At 47.1% G+C, this 24,948-nt stretch overlaps 1 protein-coding gene across 1 annotated transcript in view; it reads left to right on the top strand.

The window, feature by feature from the left end:
• The first annotated feature begins 392 nt into the window (after positions 1-392).
• Positions 393-24,948, top strand: part of Sulf1 (Extracellular sulfatase Sulf1) — a 90,119-nt gene continuing 65,563 nt past the window's right edge. Inside the window, exon 1 of the mRNA XM_076426615.1 lies at positions 393-773. The gene's annotated coding sequence lies outside the window, so the exon portion shown is untranslated. The remainder of the gene's footprint in view (positions 774-24,948) is intronic.

The following is a 24,948-nucleotide window of genomic DNA, read 5'->3' as shown; positions in this document are numbered from 1 at the left end:
GAATTAATAAAGACACAGCTGTATACCATTTCTAACGGTCACCACCCGGTGCCACTACACAATCAAGTTTCCACTTCAACTTTTCTTGATCTACCAAACTTGTGTCCTTGATCACACGGGGCGGTCGCGTTCAGGTGTGCGACTGATCAAAAACGAAAAAGAAAAAGCTCCCGAGCAAGATCATGGAAACTCGTAATTAGCTTTGATCGTACGTAAAAGCGGTTTCCCGAGGAGCGGCAGAGGAGCTTGTGCAGCAAATAGCCCGGCCACCGGTCCCAATAGGGTGAAACGTGATTTTTCTGCGGGGTGCCCCTACCACAGTGCGATCGGGACGCAGAAAAGATGCACTTGGCGCGGCGTGCAGCTACGACCGGCCGGCCCCACAGCCAGGCGTCGTAGTTTTCTGGCGCTGGCAGGCGAGAGCAGCTGTTTCCAGGCTGGAGTTGGAGTAGCGCGGTCTGGAAGTTCAGTCTCGTTGCGACCGTCGGCGAGGTCGTGTCGCAGCCAGCCGTTTTTGCGGCCGCGCTCAGAACCTTCCCGCCACGTGCACTTCTCCGCTCCTTTCTTCTCTCTCATTCTTTATTCCTTTCTTTCGTTCTTTCTCTCTTTTTCTCTCCATTCGTGGACCACGTCTTGGAACCGGCTCCCGGCTACGCTTCCATCCGCGGAGGAACCCGCGGCTCCGGTGTACTCCCGGTTTTCGTGGGCGGCGAGGGGAGCACTCCTCTTCCGGAAGAAACGACCCGCGGCTTCAGCATCCTACAGACGCCACTGTGAGTACCAAATGTCTTTGTTCGACGCGGACCACCGCGGTTTATCGCAACTTTGGGCTTCGCGGATCGGTTACCGATGAGCTTTGGTTTTCGTGATCGAACGCACCTGAAACAGAAACGCTGTGACCCGAGTCACCAAGTGATGCTGGCCTTTCTAAGAGAGTTCCCAGTTATCTTCATTTTCACTGAGATTGTAAAATATGGGTCTCCGATTTACATTCAAGCGCGGGCTGGTCTTGACATGAAATCACCGATCGGCAAACTGTTTCAATAATTTCACAACCGGGCTGTTAGGGACATGGATAGTTTCAAATTTGGCGAAAATGCATGGTCTACAACAAGTGTTCTTGTACTCGTTTACGGGACGGAATAATTAAAAAGTGCTTTGCAGTTCCGTTCTAGCCACACTCACGATTTCTCTGCCGACCGCACTAATCTCATCAGTCACATCTTTAGAATAGCATTTTTAATGAACAGGGGTGTTAGGGATGTTCTCAAGTTCTAGTTCGGTTAATAGATGATCTCAGGGAAACAGGGATATCGGGTGTCACGATTGAACTCCTCGCGCTCCAAACAGAAGCATTCTTGCGATATCGACCAGGTCAATGTTTGCACGATCTCGCTGTCATCGGCCCGTCTGTTTCTCGTCGGCGTATTTAGCGTTACGTAAACCGCGTATAGTTCTCCGTAGTGCTACACGCACGGCTTCGCGAATGTCGGACATTTCGATCCGCGATTCCGCGCCGGAAACGGAGCGGACCCTTTCCTGTGTGTGGGCGCCCGGGTCCTGAGGATCGACCGGTCACTTCGGAGAATCGCAAAAAAACGGTAAATGCATGTGTCACTCGGGATATATGCAAGTCGGCCTCTCGGGACCGACTCGGCCCGCCCGAGACGACCGACTTTCGAATATTTTGCGGGGCATGCGTTTTATTTCGCGCCGACGCGACGCGACGAGCCGTCGAGGGCCATGCACGGGAAATTCGGAATATTTTTGCGGCGGGTTATCTTCGATTATTTTTCAATGACTCAACGACAACCATGAACTAAAAAATTGTACAAAGCTTTTACTAATCGTAGAGATTCAAAGAAACATCAAATGAATTTGGAGTCGTTAATTTTGTAGTACAATCACCCAATCAAATCGAAAACTTACAGCTCCTTCTTACGCTCCAGATATTTCTCCATAAACATTTTAATTTAGCTTTAAGACAATCCAATATGTCCCCCTGCATCGGCCATCTTTCATCAGGGTTACTGCTAAGCGTAAACCACTGTCACTCGAGTGATCTTCGCGGATGCACCCCGGTGAACGGATTTCCACTACCATCGATGAAATTGCGCTATTCCCTCGAACTATTTTAGCGGCCGATGCAGCCACTTCATGCACCGCGGCAGGAAGGCTTGGCTCCAGCTTTACGATCCTCCAACTGGATTCTATAAAAGCTTAGCTTCCGTGCAGTCAAAATAGTCCTGCAGTACAATAAAAGCATTCACTGGCTCTCGGTGCTCTCAAGTTGAGAGTCTCAACAACTGACTAGACGTTCGCACAGCAGTTCCGCCGCATAGTTCCATAGAAATCTTGTCTCAAGCCAGCATCGCCGAACACGAAAATTGGTCGAAACGTCGAACGATCCATTTGTGAAAAATGTTGGGCGACTAAACGATTAACAATAGACTCGATCGATTTTTCGCGGTTTTATTCTCAGCCGAGCGGTTCGCCGAAATGATTCACGAGCGCGCATCACGCTGAGTTTTTAATCAGCTTTCAGTAGATTGTGGTATTTACTACCTTCGCGGGACCGAATCGATGGTTCGCAAATATGAAAAATAGCGTTACCAAGCGGACGAATTTTTGACTCGATTTTTTCCGTTGTCGTTCTTCTATTCAGTATTGTATTGTACTGTGTATTCACGAAAATCGCTGTACGGTATTCAACTGTTGAATGTTGGAAATTGTATCGACACTGTGTGTGAATTTTTTAGCAGATTTTATGCTGTCGTTGGTTTTCCGTTCAGCATTTGGCATTCATTATAAAGAGTATTCATAACGTTATGGGTACAACAATTTGGTTAAGAGCAAGCGCAGCTCTTGCGAAGCATTCTTCGTCAGATAGAAAGTCGGGCTAAATTATTTAGATATTCACTGAAAGATTCTAACCGATTCGTGGCTCAGTTTTTAAAGACCGGAATAGTAAAATGTTTCACGGTCTAATAATCGCGAACAGCAAATTTTCCGTGGCCGATCATTCATAACGCATTAGCACCATTGCATCGTGTTTACATTAACCAAGAATTTCCCGCTGCCCCCACCAGACGATCCGGCGAACGATTACATGCAGGTATCTTGTATTGCGAGACCGGCAATAAAGCCGAAAGGTCGATCGCGGAGGAATTCGTGCGGCGGTGGTATCCAGGCTGGATCCAGACACCTGCGTATCGATCCCTGGGGCTGGATCCTATGATCAAAACGGGCTTATTGTGCCTGGTTTCGCGGCGAGCTCGACGATCGTTCTCTCCTCCGTTTCTCTGGACTGTTTGCGGACGTTGCAGTAACTGGAGATATGCGCCGGTGTAATTATTTCACCGGTGACACGTGTCTCCTGATAAATTAGTCGTACTCCTTGCGCGGAATTATTCTCGTCGCGATTCGCAGACGTTTGTCGTCGCGCTAACGAAAACTCCCACGGGTTGCCTAGACTCTAATGGTGCACGGCCTCCTACCGGGGAATGTTTATTTCCTCACCCTTGACTCGGGCCAGCTTAAAATAGAGGCTACTTTGAAAGAACGGCGCGGATCAAAAGCAGAAATAAATTCTGTTCCGCGCTGTTTCTTTGGCGAAATGCTCCTCGGCCCTTGCCCCGCTCTACCAGACGCGCCTAAATGCTCCTCCGAGTGGCATGACGATTGCGCCAGGGTTGCTGCCGAGGCCTTTTCGCAGCCGACAATTACCGAATTTTTTATGTAATTATCAGACCCGCCGCGCGAACCACCGATAAAAGATACATCTCTCTGCCCAGAAGTTCTGGCGCACCATTGAACGAATTCAATGGCGCGATTCGCGGCCAGAGTTTCTATTAAAAATTCAACTTTCTTTCCGGAGCTCCTTAGATTCATTCGGTCATCGAATAGACCCACCCAGTGGACCGTCCTCGAGTGCTTTCGTTTTACAATCTCCGGAAGACTCTTCTCTGCTCGCGGAATCGATTCAGGAATCGGGGGACGTTGTTTACTGTCGGGCAGTCGGAATGGTCGGCTTTTATCGTAACTCGATTGCTGGTTCTTTTATTTGATCGTCAAATGCTACACTCTACTTCGTTCTGTAATTGATAGATGTGTTTCAATCTCTGTTGTTAGCTCGTAATCGGAAGCAAGATTCCATTCGATAGAAATTGTATGACAGAAAAATAATATTTGATTCCAGGTTAAAAGAACTTGGTAACTTAAATATATTTCATTCATCATCTTCTCCGCTGACTCGACAGTACAAGTTACATTGGCTCTGAAGAAATTAAAATTTAAATGAACCGTTCCTAGTTCCGTTAATTACATTGCAGCGATTTTTATGCGCAAAAACTGTCCAGCCGCAGCGCAGAATTAATTAATAGCGCGTTACGTGTTGTAAAGCGGTGTGTGTAGCCAAGTTCGAATGGCCAGATCGATTTACGATCCCCGGTTTCCGGCCACGAGAGCCGTGAACGCCGTCAAATTAAAGATCCGCTGATTGAAGGCGAAACGACCGGGACGCTGCCTCGCCGGCGCGCGGCGTTAAACGAATAATAAAGTTTCATCGCGGGAAGCAGCAGTAAATTTCGAATCCATTTTCTAGCGAGCCGGCCAAAAGCTCTCTCGTCTCCTCCCGTAAGTCCCCCGTCGCTGTTTGGAACGAATCGAGCTGCTGCCCCGGCACATATCCAGTCGGTTCGATTCGCGCGAACACGAACAGAAACGAACCCGCGAAATGAGGCCATCGCGCCGTCCACGAAGATTAACGTTCCCTGCCAAATCGAACCCACCACCGCGCCCGCGTCGATTGATTTACATCTGACGTTTTATTAGGTTGGCGAGAAACTTCCTCCTCGGGATCATTGCTTTTTCAGAGACACTCGCCGCAAGAGAACAACAAGCGTCGTTCCTCCAACCAGCTTCCGCGAATATGTACTTTGCTCCACTCTTCTGGCCGAATTGGATTTTATTCGTATAATCTACAAAAAGGGGTTCCACTCAAAATACTTCTCATCACTCAATACAATCATATTTACTTAACTCTCGTACGTTCCTCACAGTGAAAATTCACCGATTTACTACGTTGACATGCTATAAAATGATCGATCTCTTTCTGTTTGTGTTGTGAAATATATATTCTTTCAAAATGTAACACTATAAATAAAACATAGTTTATCATAAAGATTGTGGAAAACTCATTTAATTTTATGATAATGGGGAGGGAAGTTATTAAATGATGTTTGACCGAGAACATTGAAGCTGAAAAAAATGCCGCGAATTTCCAGGGCCATTGTAATACTGGAACACTCAAAAGCAAAACCGTGTTCCTCGCTTTAATAGGGTTCTCGCCGTAAAGATTGCCACACATAAAAAAGGTGGCGTTTCTTTATCGAACACCCTATTGACCGCGATCAAGTCTCCATTTCGGTTCATACAAACAGCTCCAGGATGAATATGAGGGTCGAAGTGTCGTTCCCGAATTGTCTTCCCTACTCTGTCCGCAATTTGTGTCGACAAGAAAATAGAAGACGAGGACGGTTGTGGCAGAAGATTCGGAACGCGAGTTTAAGTAAATAGCCCGTTATTTCGGACATCGGAGTTGCATGGACGAAATCGCGAAACTTTTATCGCCAGCCAGACGAGATCGATATTACCAAAGCCGAGGAGAAGCGTAACCACGTCTCCACGGAATCCGACGATAACTTTTTCGGCATCCGATAACTCTTGGCCGGTATCAACTTCCGTTTGGCAACGGCGTTCCATGGAGAACACGGCCTCACGATTTTCGCGGAGAGTATACTCGACTTTGGCAACCGGGAACCTCTTAAATACGGTTCCGTTTAACTTTGTGGCGTGCCATTTTTGCATTCGGATCGGATCCTTCGGCCCTGTTCGGCTATGCCAGCTCGTTTAGGCTGCTGTTATGTGCGTTTTCTGACGGACTAACGAATGGCTTCGGTCTGCTGATTGGACAAACGTAACGAGTGATGGTTATAGAATGTACGCGTAAAATAGAACGTGCATGTAAAAGAGCTGTAAACGTTTGACAGACCGTTCGCCTGTCAGACCTGGACTGCAGATGCTCGCGCACAATGAGAATTTTCTGCATCTGTTGCGAGAACCGAGAATCATTTAGGAATTCCTTTCGTTCTTTAACACGGCAACTTTGAACATTTTATGAAGCCATTTAATCGTGCTATTAGAGAGCTGCCTGTATACCGATTCCTTTCAACTCTTTTAATCATTATACTCGTTTCTGTCATAAATGCATAAAATCAGCAGGCTATTTATAACATTCAAGAAAGATAATATTGATGATCTCCGTTTCTGATGAGGAAAGAAGCCAGTAAATGATATGTGTGCTCAAGAACAAAATTCAGAGAATTGTCTATAGCGTCTCAAGAATTGAATAACCAACTTGGATGGATTCTGTGAAAATGTACTTTAGAATGTCAATCCAAACATTTCACCATACAATTAAACAAGATTAAAGAGTATATCTCTAAACAGTCTAAAGAATTTTCATTCATTTTCAGGAAGATTGTATGTATCCATTCGCGTAGGAATTGATTTATTTGATTGTTTTGACACATTCGCAAGCAAATGCATCCACCGTAACCACAATGTTACGTGCAAATAGTCGTTGTTTGGCGTCGGAACATTCTTCTGGTCAGCAGCAAGGTTACGTAAGCGAGCGAAGGTGTAAATAACGAGTCGCGCGAAGTGTCCGCTCGTTCCTTCCAACGTGACAGTCCTTCCGTCGATACGCGTAGCTGATCCGACGATATTTATTAATCAACACTGCTTTTTTTCTCGTATCGAAGTCGCGAGGCCCGAGAGTTTTTGCCGCGACAACACGCGAACGCGATAAAAGCGATTGCGTCGAGAAATGACAGTCGCCCACGCGCGTTTTTGTTTCGACGAGACGGACCTCGAGGCATAGTAAACATTTTGGAAGTCTCTAATCAACCTTCAAACAAACCATCCGCTAGACTCGACGGTATTTTAATTGCGCGTGCTATCGGGCTTTTAAAACTCGACGCGCCATTGTTTCGAGAAATTGACAGTCGCAGCGTTCTTGCAAGCATGTGTTAATTGACGTTGCCATTCTAGCGGTGGAATTCATGTTTTTTTCTGTCGTGCACGGTTTTACAGCGAATAAAAAATGTTGTACTACACGATATCAGTGGGATATAATGTACAGGTCGTTTTATTAAATTGTCATGCAAATATCTTTTCCGCATCTGCGATACTTTTACGAGATACCTTATAAAAGCTTGATTCGCCGATATAAAAGTTAGTATACATATATTTCCGTTCGCTGTTAACCGTATCAATTTGTAGTTAAGTGTTCGTGTACTTGGCCGGGGGAAGGCGTTTCGTTGAGCTCTTTCGGGAAATTCCGAGGTGGCGGTGGATCGAGCAGCCCGGGAGAGGAAGAGGAGAAGCCCGCTCGGGGAAGGCAGAAGTGGCTGGAATCCGCTTTTCAATCGGTTGAAAATGATAAAGACGTCCACTCGTCCCGAGGTTTGTTACGACAATGTAACGATCCCGGGGCGATACGATGCAATCAGCCCGATGGACCCTCCACCGAAGCGTACCGGCCCGACGGAGATGAGCAAACACGAGTCTTACGATCGGTTTCGGCCCGACGACTTGGCCAAAGATCAAGATACCTAGACGGGGCTATAAATAGATCCGGTTTCAATAATGACCGGCACGGTCGCGCGGCGCGTTTATCAATATTGATCGCGCAATATCGCGCCGGGCACTCGGAATATCTTGGCCGTGTAATAGAATCGATTCGTGGCCGGCCGGGATCGGCCGCGAAATCGCTGTCGATGCGCCGGCTAATCGACCGATTACGATGATGACACGGGCCTCGATCAGCCGCGCGCTAATCTCGGATCGAATATTCGCTTCCTTTCTCCCTGAACTCTGTTCCGGCACCTCTGCGTTTTCATTTTTGTACAAACTCTTTTGCGTCGCTATTCGATTCTGGAAAAGAGTTCTTTAATCAATTATGTGGTCACTCAAGCAATTGTGTATAATATGTTAAGTGGAATGTTATACTAAGGATGTACCTTACTGTAGACTTTTTCATCAAGAGCCATAGGTTGTTTTCAGAGTCGGGATTCGAAGAACGTTCCTAATCTAGGACCAAGGTTATTTAATCCTTCGGCGACGGCAGGCTAAGCCACCGGTACACTTTGTTCCAAACTGAATCTAGCATCTGCTGCTTAACCCTGCTATGCAAATTATTGGATTTTCACTCAAGTTCTCCTAAATTAATATATAACGGATTACAAACAAGAACATGTCAGAATAATCGGATTTTAAGGGTAAGCCCGACCAGGGTTGTTAGCCCTCAATTGGTGAGATGGGTCTCTGGCGCAGGGTGAAACTTTCTAAACGAATTTCGGGTTAGTTTCGTTCGAAACAATTTTACGGATGGAAGTACATTCGTGCAGTCAAGCGTTAATATAACACTTTTCTTTCCCAAATGGTTCAACTTAGAAGCAAATCCAAATTTTGCTAGTCTCGCAGTCAACGTAGAAAATATTTGCAATATGCAACTCACAGTGACCGAGGGATTGAAACAACGAATTGCCAGAAAATCCGGTTCGCTCGAAACGAAATTGAGTACACGTCTATAACTCATTCGTTCATGCATGTAACACTGTGAACACCTGAGCCGTGGAAAGGCTCGCGAATAATTGAACAGCCGTCGAATGGCCACGTCGAGTGACACGGAATCGCTTCTGCCGGTTTCCGCGGCCCGGTGACATAAAAACCCTATAAACTCATCGGCGATCGACCACGCACGGCTTACACACAGGCCATTAACTTTGACGCTTGTTATATTCAGTACTAGGGCGGACGGCAGTCAGCAATAGTCTTTCCGCGCGTTGTGTCGCAGGAGCACCGGATCGTTCTATCTGAAACGAGGGTATAAAGTTAGCCATCTGTGTCGTTAACATACTTGAGGAAGTTATGTGTCGATAAACGGCGAGCCGGGGATCTTTTCGGTTACGCGACGCCGCGCCGGATCGTTCGCAATCGTTCATCGAATGGAACGGCGTTCTATCGCGTCGCGACATCCGATGAACGCTCTTAGTGTCGGGTTCGGACGGTTAATTCGAGCTGCCGGGTCGTTTAGCACGAGATTTCGCGTAAATTCAATTTAGAAACGATAGCAACCTCGATAACTAGACTGCGGATTTTATGCACTTCTGACGAGAACGAGTGGATAGGATTTGAAAGAGTGGAGGGTTTGGGAGAATTTAAGAGCGTCGATATATATATATACAATATATATACATATATATGCATATATATGTATATATATTGTATATATATATTATTTGCAGCTTGTGAGGTCCATCAGAGAATATAAAATACTTCGTTCCTCTTTTGTGCATTTGATGTAAAGCATTTTTATCTTGTACGAGGATTCGTTGTCTATATAGTGGTGATGCTACCTTGCTTTCATCGTATTCACACCAGACTTTACTGGGCACGTAAGGCTATAATCCAGCAACATTGATGCACTAAATTTTATTCAAGTATAATCTATTTTCTATTGCCAACGAAAATTTCTCCCGCCAGCGAATTAAAGATTAGAAGCTCAGGCGTCCCAACGCCTTTCCACAGGCCACCCCTAATCCGGCCGGGCGGATTCGATTCGAAATTCGATATTTTATGCAGATTTGCGGCGCGCCGGTGGTGGGTTAAAACCGTATTATGGCGCCTGGTAGGTGTTAGATTCCATTTGATGGTTCCCATGCTCGTAACTTAGGCTCGGACCGCCCATGGTGACCCATTGTGGCTCGAGCGTCGGCCGAATATCCGTCGAACCTGGTCGTTGCCCGCGATTCTTTCCGCTCGTCGTCGTCGCTATAGCAATTCCCTCGTGTTATCAGCTTTTCGGCCGGTTAGGCACACGCCGTGCCCGTATAGATCGGCTCGTCTCGATCCCGGAAGCGGAATCGTAGCTGACCTGGATTAGCATTTTCCGTTCCGCGAAGCCTGGGATATTTCAAAACGATAATTCTCTTCCTCTCTCTCTCTCTCTCTCCCCGCCGATATACAAGAGACATATCGACGTTCGAGCGGGCAGAAACATCGATCACGGTTCGCGTGTCGCGCGACAGACGAAACGCGACATGATTAGGCGGCGCGATAAATCGCCGATGCATAGAAATCGCGACGAACGATCGCGCGAACCGGTCGAACACGAGAGGAGGAAGCCGCGCCCTTTTCCTCAACAGAAAAACACGCGTAACGAGACAGTTGAACGGTCGTTTAACCAAAGTCAAACGTTTAATGGGTTTTTAATAGCATTGTTCTTACGGGCCGTTTTATGCCCCAAACGTCGCGGCAGGAAGGGACCAGCGGTGGCTGCTTCTCGATTTTGACAGGTTTATTTAACGATCGTTAATCCCCACGAACGCGGTCGCCGTCGAAGAGGGTCCTGCAACTGATCTTCGGCTTATCTTGTGTCGTCGTTCAAGTCTCTTGTCTCGAGTGGATGGCCGAGATGTTTCTGTGAAGACGCGGTAGTCGTCTGTGTCCGATTACTGTAAATGAGAGATGTGAAGGACATCTGTAAAAAGAGCGTTTCGTTCTTAGCTCTTTGTTCCAGAGTTGTATTAGTGGCGCCAGTCTACATGTTTTCTCCGACTTTAGGATCTGTAAGTGGAGGGAGGGTTTTAAGAGTACGTACCTTTCATAATGTCATACAACTCGAGGGACAGGATAGGATCTCTAGAAACAGTAGAAACTATGTATAATACCTTCAACCTCATTAGCCAACTACTTGCATTTATACATATAACTTTGCATTTAGTCGTGTCACGAGCTAGTGGAGCTAGAGCCGCGATACTACGGACATAATGTGCCATCTGTGACCTTCTTGTGGCAAGATCTAACCTCCAGTTGGTCGCACCACAAGCTAATAAAGGTAGAATCGGTACATTTTGGAGGTACAGTACCAACTTAAATCCTCCCACTAGCAAGAAGAACCGCGATGCTCTACAGAGGTAAAGAACCACCCCTTGGCTCTCGGTAGCAAGAATGGTCTCACCTCGACAAGCGGAAAGTCTGCATCGGTCGCCAGGATGCGACATCGATCACCGCGGTGACCGCGATAATTCACGTTTATCAAATTGCTAGAAACGCGTCGCTATGGCAATTAATCAGAGGCTGCTATCCAGCGAACTTGCTCAGACAGGCAGCCCGCGATTCATCTTAGCGAGTTCTATCGCGAAGCGTTCGTCTCCCACTCTCTTCGCGAGCTTCGAGGAAACGATTCTTTTCTTGCGGCCCCGGTATAATCGCACGCATAATTTCAAGTAATTCTCGATCGTTGACCCGACGCCGCGCCTGCTCTCGCCGCGACGTCGACGGCCGTGGTCTCGACGGGTCGCCGGTTTTTCACCCGAAAAATTCCCCGCAAATTGAGGCGGGTCGTTAGACTGTTCGGTCTCGCGCCTCGCCGTCGTCGTCGCGCAGCCATTTCGGACGGAAGAATCTTAAGTACCTGGAGTCTCGGGGCCCGGGCCACTCGACGTCGCACTCATTTTGGCACCAGAATCACCGAGAGACCGCACCCCCGCCGCTTTTTGTGCCCGCCAACGAAACCCGAGGCCCTCGAGTGCCACTGCGAACATCTCGCCCAAATGGCTTTCACGAGTCGAACCGGGGGGACGGCCGCACTTTTCGTCTGGGAACGCTCTGCGACTCGCTCTCCTCAAAAATTTGTCGCGCATCTGCTTCGTTTTCCCCCCCAGGAAAACGGTCACCTCATCGACTTTTTCGGCCTCGCGATGACGGCGAAGGCTCTTTCAAACCCTGCTAGCGTTGGATCCGTTCGCAGGTGGTCGCACCAATTACTTTTAATCCTTTGCGGAGGAGCAGCTTTCAAGATACATATTTCGGTCTACGTTGGTTTAAATTTTGTTGTCGCTTTTTTAAATATTATTAAATAGTAACAAATCGTCCACTACAACTTGTCGAGGTCGTATAAACGAGGTTCCACCGTACGAAGAAGTCCGAGGTAGAGCACGGTTTGCGAACTGGTCGCCACCCTTCCATTGCGGGGCCCCCATTATGAGTATTTGCCTAAGTTATTCGGGTCCCCGACAGCGATCTTGCCAGGTAGACGGAATAGTTCCCGGCGTGGAATTTTCATCGAGGTATTCAAAGGTCCTGCGCTCGGACAAAAGACTGGGGATCGTGTTTTCTTCGAGGGGCGTCAAATGTCGTGGCTACCCGCCAACTGGCGTAACCACCCTCGTCCAGGTAGCATACCTAATCGCATGCCGACACCCGAAAGATCGAAGGGACAAGACCGCGCGATTCCTCGAAACGAATTCGCTCTCGATCGACTGGCACGGCTATACCCATAGTTTTCCCGTGATTAGATCGTCGTCGTCGTTGAGGATTGTTTGACGCTCGAGCGGGTTCAGCTATGTAGCCACAACAATGCAGAATCGTACACCCAGGGCATCGTCCACGTGGTTTCACACGTTTTCGCGACACTGCCCGTGAATTATGGTCCATTGTCTTCGGCCCGCTGACGGCAATAAGTCGTTCTTTCCTCGCGTTACCTTTTCTTCTCCTGTTCGCTTAATACCGTTCCCCTTTCACAGATCTGGCTTCGCCGTGTTGACACTTGTTTATTTGTCACGCGTATTACAAGCGGGACAGTAATGGATACGCGGAGCGGTAACGGTGACCGTTCAACGCGGAATAATAATAGGGACCGGCAACGATTCAGCGCGCCTTCCGCACGCGTGACTAATTCGTAACTGGCCTTGTAATTCATTTTTCCCAGACCGAGCGCGTTACAACGAGCCTCGTCGCCATCTCACGCGGCCTCTGTTCAAGCTCCAGAAACTCTGTTCAACGAACCCGTCAGCCTAACCCAGACCTAGCATCACAATGGATCTATTATCCGAAAATTCCACATGACTCATTACTTGTCAACTCTCTCCCGTAAAAACGGGCTCCCTCCTTCCGAGACATTTATTCGCTCCGACTTTACTTGGTCAAGGTTCGGGCAACTAACGCTGACGTGGTATAGAGCATCGGTGGTACATACAATAAACAGTATCAAACAGGGATCGTACGATGCATACTTGGTAATAAAACATAAATGGATGTTTCAACCAATATTTCTTCAGTGGGTGAGCAAAACACAGTGTACACAAGTAAAAAATGTACATTAAAGGTTTAGAACATGAACAGTTCATGTATTCATTCCTATCAAAAGGAGGTAAATACCAGAGTGTCGATACTGTGTTGCTATGGTTAGGTGATCGCATTCACATTTGAGCTGCATATAGTAATGTAAACACGGTCATGTTGGTCTGGTGTCGTTCAGTCCGGTCTTGTTAAGTGGGCGACCTTTAAAGTGCAATGTGACATCAGGTGTTAGATTTCGGACATGGAAAGTGATAACATGGTAAATGATAATTTTCAAAGTTCATATGTTTAATTAATTAGATGAATCCCAATTCTAGACAGCAATGCCAGTCTCTCGAATTCTCGGACCTATCGCACACAATTCAAGAGAAACGCCCATCCCTCCAATATTTTCCAAACAGCGATCGTGACCGATAAAATATTTTTTAGCGACATCCGCGAACAAACGCACAAGTCACAGAGTGTACGTTGAACCCGGTACCTTATCTTCAGATAAAAGTTTTAAAAATTTCGTTATCCTACATGAAGGCAGTTCAACAATAACGAGACTCTAGATGACAGTGTCCCGGTTTCGCGATTATCCGGAATCTATTTGCATTCGATATTCTCTATCGTTATGCTCCTCTTCGTGCAAGATTTAACTGTCTGGGTGGACTGGCATCAGAATCCACTGGGCCGTAGTTACCCGGGACACTTTATTGTCCCGGTGGACGAAGGTTTTGGCCGAGCGGCAGTTGTGATCGTCACGGAAACGATGCCACTAAAACGTGGCCAGGGTTCTCGAACGAGACTGACGGGGCTGGGTCGTCGTGTTCCAGGCATCCAGATATATTATGGTAATAAAGCAAGTTTTAACGAAACTTTCACTTCCTCCCGGCGTCGACTGATTTACGACGCTTGGACGGAGGAAGACGCCCCGGGCCCTTTTTCTCGACCTTTTGAACGCGAAGACAAATTGTGGCGGGGTTGTCTTGGCGTTTACGCGGACACGATTAGAAAGACCGAAGCGTATTCAGATATATGGTGTCGCGCGTGGGCGGGGGCAAATGCTCGCTCCCGGCCAGATTTATAAGTTAATCGAGCGTAATGGCGCTTCAACGGGAACCCCGGTTGCACCGAGAGAGTGCATCTGCCTTCGGTCACATATTTCTTCGTCGAGCCGGGGCCACGGAAGGCTAGATACAGATGGATTAGATATACAAACGTGTGTGACTCACTACGGCTTTTGTGCAGCCCACCCCCTCTTCAGCCGAGAGATCGAGATTGCTTTACGGGCCGTGTCGCGATAATATCTTTAATGATATCTCGTTTTGCCCGACATCTCCTCCGGCAAGGTAATCGTCCCCTAATACGCCCATTCAGGAAACCAGATAAAGAAGTATCGAAGAGGAAAACGCCCTCGTGTGTCTGGCGATAATCGACCGATGCACGCCGCAGACAGGGATGATAGCGCATAAAAAATAAGTCTCTCGTTTTCTTGCGTGTTTAACAGAAACCTATCTGTACCTTCGCCTCCTGGAGCCTCACCGTTCAACCCTTAACTGATGCGGCCGCTGCCGAGGCGATATAATTTGTCTTCGGAGTGCTGCGCTTTATCATCCTTTTCAGGGAAAGACGGCCAGGTCAATTTAGCTGGTGCATTCCAGCAATGAATGCCTGTCAAATGTTATTATTCATTTGTTATTTATTTTAATGAGAAGAGATTGTTTTTATTTAGTTTTAAAAAAACAGACTTCAAATCATCAAACTAACAAACACTCGAAACCATCGGCAGACGGTTAACAATATACAAGAAGATCATACTACACACTCGCATTGAATGCTATTGGCTGGAGTTTCGAATATCGTTATTTTCTCGAAGGCGGCAGATTCAGCCGACCTCGAGCTTCATTGCGCATTATCACAGTAATTAATATCCCTGCAACATTATCAAAATATCCAGTCTCGAGGCAAGCAATTGCTGACGAGGCTCTCCGCGCTTATCTCCCGATGGTTCGCGGTCGTTCGAAAAATACGGCGCTTTAATTGTGCGTCGCCGGCTGATTGGTATTCGCCGCGCTAAAAATGGTTACCCGGTGAGAATCGCATAATTCAAGCGGTAATTGCGTGCAGCGTATCGGCCAGGTGTGTCGCGCTCGCTTCGTGGCCAAGCCGTGAAACGTGCGGCACGCGAGGATCGATTCTCGAAGTCGATTCTCCCGGCCGCAAATGGATCCTTTTTGCTTCATCCGCTTCATCCGCGCGTTTCCGCGTCCGCGTGACCATCGATCGCGAGATAGCCTTGCTTTTTTCTACTTATTTTTCACCGTTTCCCAGGCCTCCTAGCCGCGCGGCGAGGAAAAATTGTCGTTTTGCTAATGTCGATACCGCAAAAAGCCGAACGCGAATTTAATGCTCTTGTTTATGCGGCAAGAACTTCATCCAGCCGGCTATAGTCTATCCAATTCCTGATTTCCACGGTGTAAAAACGTGTATTCGCGTAAAGAGCTGCTGTCCGACGATCATAGCTTCATCCGGGGTCTAATGTCTGAAGTCTAATGTCACTTCTTAGGAGTGAATCATCGCGGAGTTTGCTGTGCTTATAGCAGTAAAAGTTTGAAGCTGATGTCCTTTCAGCAGGTGCTTCTCTGTTTAATGCAAATAGCTTCTTTAATCGATTTGCGGAGATGTGTCCAGGGTCTGATAGGTTGCTTCATTGATGGGGCTCCGGGGAGACCGTAAATAGAAATGGTTCTCTTCTTTTTCACTCTTCCGTCTTTCTAGGGTCTCATCTATTATCCGCGTCTACGAAGTTGTTACAAACGACGTAGAGGGTGTGAATAAAATAATGGATACACCTGGCGTACTGAGGAAATATTCTTGAGTCATGCACTTTTGACATTTAATGCGACTTAAGTTCTCGTGGGAATTAGTCGAGTATCTAAGTTTGATATTTGCTAATCCTGTTTCAACCCTTTCGCCACTCTTAATCCACACTTCTAATTTGACCAAGTATTTTTAGTATCGTATATAATAGTATACAGGGTGAGGCGCCAGAAACAGGCCACTGATCCATTTTTTCCTAACACCAATAGCAGCCGAGTAATTCAGGTAGCCTGTTTCTGGCGCCTCACCGTGTATAATATATAATAGATCTTGGTAGAATCAGGATTCTGTGGTAGGTCACGCAATTGGCAAATACCGCGATACCCTAAAGTCTTAGGAGTGATAACTAGACACCGTGAACTCGTGAAAGCCTCAAAAGTGGCAGCTCGATTGCGCAACCAATGCAGCCACTCCCGGTAACCGAGGACGCGATTATGCAAAAGGAATTTTTCTGCTCTCGCGTGACCGTAGAGAGGTGAACGGTATCTTGTTCTGGAGCAAAACGGAGCCGGGGATCAACGGCGTCTCCCCGTCGTAGACCGAAGAAGCGCTCGGGGAAGAAAGCGCTGAGGTAGGAACTGGATGTAAAGCGTATGTCGATCCCGACCAGTGGCCACCTCCGGCCGGAGGTTTTTCGCGGAAGTGCACCAACCGAAGATAAATATATACATCCAACTCATTTACGCCGCGTTGAATGTTAATACCGCGGCACTACGGGGGAACACTGTCGCTGGGCAATCGTCCAATTCTCGTGCCATGCACCGGCGACGGCGACCGTGATGCTTGAAAGTGCCAAGGTATAGAGAACTGCGCGTCTGGGTTAGGTCATTAACGTTCCCCTCGAGGCCCGGATTTCACCGATATTCGATGCTACTCGCCGTCATGGGTCCGTGGGCCCTCCTGTTCCCTCGATTTGATCATTGCAGTCGATAGTGAAGGTTCTCGTGCACAAATTGCCCCATGTTGCTCTCCCATGATATCGAGAGCAAGCAAGCCACAGCTACTCATAGAATTCGCAACACAGCGAATCTACGATTTGTTTTACTGATGTTACCGTTCCTCAAATTAATATATAGTGATCGAAGCTTCTTCTAAGCTGCCTGTCCGATCGAGACTTCCCTTAATGGCTCGTTAGTTTCTCGTTTAGCGTATCGCGATCGAATCTCGCGGATTTGTTATTCATCCGCTCGGCCGCGCAACTACTCGCGACAAGATTGATCCCGTAAATGAGACTGACCCACATCGGCGACGACTTCATCGAGCCGGCTGGAAATCCATCGAAGCATGCGGTGATCCTCTGTCGTTAACGAGCCCGGTGGCATTTCGATCTCACCGCGACGACGTTCGATATACGGGGTGTCCCGTTCACGGCCCGTCGATCGACACGATAAAGCTGATAAGCCTGCTAATGTTGCGATAACGACGGTGTGCTCTCTACCTCTTCTAGCGGTGTAGAGGTTCCCCGTTCTCCTCGGTGCTGTCCGGAGCCGGTTCAACGACCTACGATACGACGGGACGCTTTTGAAGGTCTTCTTATCAGGGTCGAGATATCCAAAAAAAATGTTCGCTTGAAAACGCCACGTTCAACAACCGGTCGCCTGAGTCCACAGTGACCAGGCCCTGAGCAAATGTTTGCCGGTCTCCTGGGGCGGGAAGACAAATTTTTGGCCTCTTCGGTGCGTTAGACTCGCATAATGGAATGGCAAAATGTTTGGACAACTTTGAAGTTTGAAGATTGACGAAGCGAACACCGGGGACGCCGTTTGAAAGTGAAACCGGGTGCAACACCTTATGCTCGACAGGGCGTACGTCTAAGTATACCGCTGTTTGAGTTACCTTAAGTCAATTCCAAGCTGAATTGTCACTCGCGCTTTAGCTCGCGAGTCTAATGGATTAGTCTTTAAGAGGAGTTAGGTGCTCGAGCATAGAAAATATGTAAAATACGCTGCACACAAGTGGAGGAGAGAAGACAGCTGGTGGAGCTAGCCGAAGACAGCAACAACGCCGGGCAATTAATAATAGCGAAGTGAAAGCAATTCTCGCGAGCCCGCGGCAATTATCGGGACATCCAGGCCTGGTTGCAAAGCTTATTTCTGGCACGACGGAAGCGTCGGTGTTTCAGTCGCAAACACACCGTGGAAACGGTGGAGTCGAACCGGCGATAAGCTAATTTTACGCGAGTCTATCGGGTTCCGCGACGTGTGCCGCTTCAGATTAAGCCGGAGTCTGTGGCCGGGTATCAGCGACGATACGATAAATAAACACCGGACGATAAGGAGGTTACGATAAGTCGAGCAGCATCGGTTGATTGCTCGTCGGTTGATCGGCTCGGTAAACGAACGGATCTGCAATTAAGATCCATTGTCGAGGGTGAAATTGACCGTGTCGCTGCGTGGCGGCGCGCGGGATGCTGTCCGTTTTCGATTGTGCGGGTCGTGGTTCAACGATGATGAATGGGAAACGTCGAAGAAGGTACCAGCCCTAAACGTTGTTGCTAATCACGTACTAAACCATTGAACTCATTCTTGAAATTACTGATGCTTTAGCGAAGCAAGATTTCGGTTTAGTTGACATTGATGAAGTTAGAATTAGTAAGTTGTCTTAAGAGTTCCTATTATTATATGTATATTGTTTATTATATTCTTATACAGGGTATTTCACCTAACTTGACCACCTTGAATATCTTTGTTGTTTTTAAAGATACGTCAAATGTCTGAAGGACAAAGTTGAATGGTAAAATGGGGCTCACACACACACACACACACATACGATACTAAAAAATTTTTATTTTTATGTAATTTTTTTAGAGATATGAAGGTTACCTTCATTTTTTTAAATGGAATGAGGTATTTTTTAATACATCAATCGATGCAGCTGAACATTCGTTATAAAAAAGTACTAACCTATGTATGTCGAAAAGTTAGTATAGTTCAGGAGATATTACAATTTAAATAACACTTATGTATATACCATACATATCTGATGACCACTTTGTGTCCAATTACAACTGTCATCACCACTGTATCCAGTAGAACAAATGAACGAAAGGTAACGGAATTATTAAAAAAAGGCGTGAAAGCCTGAGGCCCGAGTTCGTCCGGGCACGCGGTCGCCGAAACTACAGGAACATGTAATGGGAAACTATACGGCCAGTATAATTTTACATCGAAACGCGATATGTCTAAGCCTGACCAGCTCGAGCTGTCGCAGAGGGGTATCATTTTTCGCTTTAGAAAAACGCGCGGCCGCCTCCGGCGAATATTTCGGTGGTACCCCGGTGCGAGGCGAGCAAAGTGGTGTTTCTGTTTTCGAGGGAGCATCGGGGAGGATTTAAAATCGGCTATTTAGAACCGTGGACACCGGGACAGCCGGACATCAACGTCGGATCCGTAATGGGAAATTTTGATTGCATCGCGGTGAAAGCGGCGCTGCGCCGTGAAAAGCGGCACCGGCTCCATAAACGTGTTGGGCTCCTCCCGCGGCAGTATAAATGCGCAATTCATAGCGTGGTCGGTTCCTATTTATTAAAGCATCAGTCTATTCACGGCACGATGAAAACACCACCGCCGAGGCTCGCGAAGTCATCGCCGTTCGATTTGCATAACGCTCGAGCGACGACCCACCCTCTGGAAATTATGTCCCTCCGAGAGTTATCGCTTATTGCGCTCTGGAGGTCTCCGCCTACTTCTCGCTTCGGGGTGGCTTTCTTCTGAAATACCGCGGCCTCCTGCCTGTCGAAACGTTGGTTATTCTTCTTTGCGATTGTCGAACCTTTGAGAAATATTAAAAATGCAGGGTGCAACTCGTATTGATCAAAAGTTAGATAAACACCGTACGGAGTCTGTACTACAGACTGGTAGTTTGTTTAACCCTGCTATGCTTCCCACTGTTTGTTTCAAGGAACACAGACTTCACGTTCAAAAATATGAACTTTTAGGAACATACTGCGCACAGTTTACACAATTGATATTTATTATTGTTCGTAAGAAATGGGGCATTCCTCTGTCGAATACGTCACCGACTACCACAAGTATAGACCCATCTTTTAATTCATACGTCAATACACTTACTGTACAGAGTTTCTTACCAAATTGTTATGATCAGTCTGTGTTTGGTCGAACCATCTGTTGCTGGGAACCACTCTGTTTGCATAACAGAACGTCTGGATAGTTTATCGTCTAACCAGGGAGCTCGGTATATTATTATATCTCCAGTCCAGAGGATTAAGAATCAAATTATATATCATCCCTTATATTTTCAGAGCTGCTATAAATATTAAGCAACCGTATTCACCAAAAGATTTATTCACCAAACGATTTAGAAACGTTAAAGGAGTATCCCATCCCAAAGGGTCAATCTCTCGGGGATTAGACAAGGTTCAATCACGCGCAGAATTCGCAGGCGATCCTTGATGCATGTTCTTGTACACAGGTTCCATGGCCCGCAAACGAAGCGGTGCGTGCAATTGTATGGAACTTTTTCGGCGCTCGGGGAGGAGCCATTATATTCCAAAACCGGTCGTTTTGTTCCCGCGAACAGCTCGTACCGGCTGTAGAATATTTAAACCGTGTTTGATAAACATCGAACGAGCGCGAGATCCGTTTGCCGGGAATTAACATAATTACAGGCAACAAAGGTGGGTCTGGGGACCGGGTTTAAAGCGCGCCTCTCCTCGGTGGACCTAACCCAGACCCTCATCCCTGTTTTCTTTCGGCCAAGGTCCAGCCAATTTTCCCCTTCAGCCTCCCTGCATCCCTCTCTTTCTACTTCTCTCCCTCTTCGTACCTTTTCTCTCCCTGCTTCTCCCTTTGTTCCGCCCTCTGTCCTCGTTTTTCTGCCATTCCATTTTTTCCTTTATTTCCATCTTCCTTTCCTCATATTTGTCTCGTTCTCTCTATACATTTTTATATTTCTACTTCTCTATTTTTTTTCGATTTCTCTCTCTCTCTCTCTCTCTTTATTTTTTCACTTCAACTTTTTACTCCATTTCTTTCTTTTTTCTACTTTACCGTACTATTTATTCTTGATTCAAATTTTCTCTCCTTCATTTCTCTCTCCCTTAGTCTCCTTTTTTCTATATCGCTATTTTTCTCTCCTCTCTCTCTCCCAGCGCATGATTGCCCACGAGGAACAGGTCGGTATGGTTTTCGTTGGGGGAAAATCGCAGCGAAAAGGCAATGTCCGGTGTCTCCTCGGTAAGCACGCCGGGTCGGGAATATTGTAGGACCATATGTTACCGAAACGTGGTCAGCTGTTTATGACGCTCTACGACCGTAGTATCCCCGGCTGATCCAGGGGGTGGGGGTGCATCGATTGTCCATTTATCAATCGTCGGGTATCGGCTCTCGATCCAGTCGGACGATATAGCCACACGACGCGCCGGCTGGACCGGGAAGGGAAATGAAACGACTTTTCGAGCATCGTGAAAGGGGGACTAATCCGGCCTCCTCTTGGGGGACAATATCTGTCGCGATTGCGGACGATAAACCGAGCCCCGTGAACCGTTTCCTCTCTATCCGATTCGTTTCAATCGGACCAACAACCCCGCCCCTGCTTTCCACGCATTCATAGAAAATTTGAAGCTTCGCGGAGACCGTTTGTCGACCGGACTGACAATCTGTCCGCAATCAAGATCGAACCGGAGGGATTCGGGGGTGAATTTCTTCCCGGTAACCGAGGGTTTGTGTCACTGTGCTGCGGGCTTGATTTTTGCGTGCGTGAAACGATTATGTATTGTTGCAGTGAATTCATTCGATTAACGAACGTTTTGCTTTCCGCGATTTTGCTTTCCGTTCTGAAACGGTCATTGATGAGAGACGGTTTAGGCAACCTCTTTTATGTATCCCACCCTTGTATCTATTATTAAAAAATATTTTATTGTTGGTTGCATCTGTAGTGTATAGAAATACGAAGACACCTTCGATACATAAGTGAATTTTAGTTTACTAGTTGTATTGTGATTTAAAAATATCAAATCATTCACTTTGACTCTATTAAACAGACCGAGTGTCGATCAATTTACAACATGCGCGAATAGATGACTTTACCCAACAATTTTCCACAAAAGCGTCGCTTGAGGTGCGCAATAATAAAATAAAAAGTCTCAGATCGTTCTCATTGACCTGCCAAGTAGATGGAGCGTTAAAGAACGCCGTAACAGGCTGCTGAATAGCAAGAAAAGGTCGGTGCGTGCAGGTTAAGTCCTTGAAAACCATTGACAGGGGCAAAGAGGGAGAGAGAGGAGCTTCTTCCCCGTCAGTGGAAATCAATCACGTCGTGTGACGAGGAGAAAAATGGACAGAGTGCAAGGATCGCGTCGGAAACGGCGCTGCTTTCACGGCGCCGAGCGCTTAGATGTATTTTCAATGGCTCATTTGAAAATTACACGCCATTCTCACGTCAGCCGTGGCCCGGCTACTTGGACGTTTGAAGACGTTGCGTGACCCCGGCTGACCCTACACCAGTTTGCATCAGTCCACATCAGTTTACATGACTCACGTGGTGTTCCGAGAGCTTGCGAGCGTCGATCAACCGGTTTTTTTCTCCTGTCGTTTCGCCGGGCGACGCGACGTGATTCAGCAGGTCTCTGCACAAGCTTTTTCCTTTCTCCGCGAGCGAATAATTTATCCGGCGAGCAACGGCGCCGTAATAGCAACCTTTTGCTACAACGTCTGCAACATTCGCTTCTTTTTAAGGTGAAAAAATTGCCGGACGAATCGAGGCGCAATTGGCCTCACTTGCGACGCTGTTAACAGGACCTACAGCAGCTCGGAGCTCTGTTTCTGACTGAAGCTTCATTATTTTCTTGTTTTAACTTTGTTTTAAAGGCTTCGTCCCCTTTCGCTTTATCCTTCCTAGGCCTTAGTTACCCAAAGTGTCTTGGTTTACAGCACCTTTCCGATTGTTTTGGACGGATAGCTGGGTGGGGCTCCTTTTGGGTACAGTATTGCAGTATTAAACACTGTAATTTTAAGTCAGTCAGCAAAAAAAATTGGTGATTCTTCACTCTGAAGAATTCACAAGGATCAAGCCTACCACCAGAACCCATAAAGTTTGTTAACACTGACCCGCGAATGGTTAAACGTCGGGTATAGTAGTCTCGCACGGTCAGTTGACTTCGTTCCGGCCATAACAGGGAAAACCACTAACAATGGGGTTAGGTAGGGACCTTGTCTATGAGTCACTTCAGGCTCGACCGAGAGATCGTAAAAACTAGATACAGTCAGTGGTCGGGAATCGCTGTGAACAAGGGTAGACAAATCGATGGAGAAAGATTCCGTGGGACAGTAAATTGTCATAGGCAAACAAGTGGTTACGGCTGTCGGCTAGTATCGACTCCTCTGTCGCAGCTGGATTGAGCGGTTTCGTTTGCTAATGGACAGACGTTGATTTGCTATCTTCGATTTTATGTCCGAGCTTCTTTCTTTATGGATAGGGATGCTACGATACAGTATGGACGACTTGTTTTATGACAGGGGGAGACGTTGGTTGATGTAATTGTTGTCGGACTGGTCTGCCGGGGAATGTCGTTTTGTTAATAGCGTCCCGCTAAAGAGATGCATCGAGCCAGCATAAACGGAAATACCGGAGCATTCTGCCCGATAGTTTATTGCCTGCGTCGATGCAACGAAAAACTGTTGATCGGCTCTCTGAGGCACGTCAGGGCCGCTCGCTCGCGCGGGCGCGGGGCGGGGATGCACTTATTCCGAGAGATACGAATCTAAATTGGTGCGGCGAGTATATAAATCACTCGCTCAGCGACGTATATCAACACCTAATTAAAGGGAAGAGAGTCTAAATAGTCTGCCGATGAGTTATTGCGCTGCACGTATCGCGCTATTTTCGGTGTGTTCGATTCTCCGGAATACTGTTCAGCAACAGCTAGCCGTGCTAGATCACGCGAGTTCATCGGGCCGGGGGTGGATTTATGGTTTCTCCGTGAACGTTGCCCGTTCGAGGCAGACAGGTTTCACGAAAACTTGCAACCAGTCGATCACGGGAGGAATTCCGTTTACTAGTTGGGGAATTAGGGAAGCCAGTCAACCGGTGCGGATAACTATGTTAATACATCGAGCGAGAGAGCACGCATCGACGAGATTAAATAAATTCATCGCGGATATTTGCTTGCATAGACCGCGTGTGTCTGTCTCAATGCCGACGGAGACAGCCTTGGGTATACGTCTGATAAAAATCTGGTGGCTTTATTCTGCGGCGGCGAGGCAAAAAAAATAATTACCGGCGAACCAGTTAATCTCGTCGCACCGCGAGCCAGCAAGAAACCCGGGGGTGGGAGCCTCGGCGAAGAGCGACAAAATCGTTTTCACCTGGCCGATCGATCATTCCTGGAACCCAGCAGGCACGGCGCACCCCGCTGGGACCTCGCATAATGTACGCGACTAATTGCTAGTCGTTTCATTGGTTGTAATTTCACGTCGGATTCCACGCGCCGTCCTGTTTCTTAATGGCTCATCAGCTGATGCCGCCACCCACACGACCGATCTCACGATTTGTTCGTCTCGTTTAATCGGAGTTATGTCGATGCGTGCTCGCGCGATACGTCGCTGCCGAGCACTTTGCATGGTCATCGTGTAATTCCGACAATTGTCGCCTGAGAAAAAATTAATCGACGGCGGCCGGGATTAGAAAAACTGAGGCTTGTGTCTGCATGGATAACTTGTTTTTTATTAATTTTTTTTTAAGGAATAACATCTTGCAGAAATTAAAAATGCCGTACCGATAAAGACAATTAATAATTTTCAGACTGGTTGCGGGGAAAAAGAAGGACTTAGAGGTAGATCACTGTAAGTTTCTAAAAGAAAGCTTTAGAAGGATATATTTATGAACACATAACACACAATTTCGTTCGAATAAATT

Source organism: Lasioglossum baleicum, chromosome 6 (assembly GCF_051020765.1).
Source record: "Lasioglossum baleicum chromosome 6, iyLasBale1, whole genome shotgun sequence".
NCBI lineage: Eukaryota > Metazoa > Arthropoda > Insecta > Hymenoptera > Halictidae > Lasioglossum > Lasioglossum baleicum.
The sequence above is the reverse complement of the archived record's forward strand: the minus strand, read 5'-3'. Positions and strand labels throughout refer to the sequence as shown.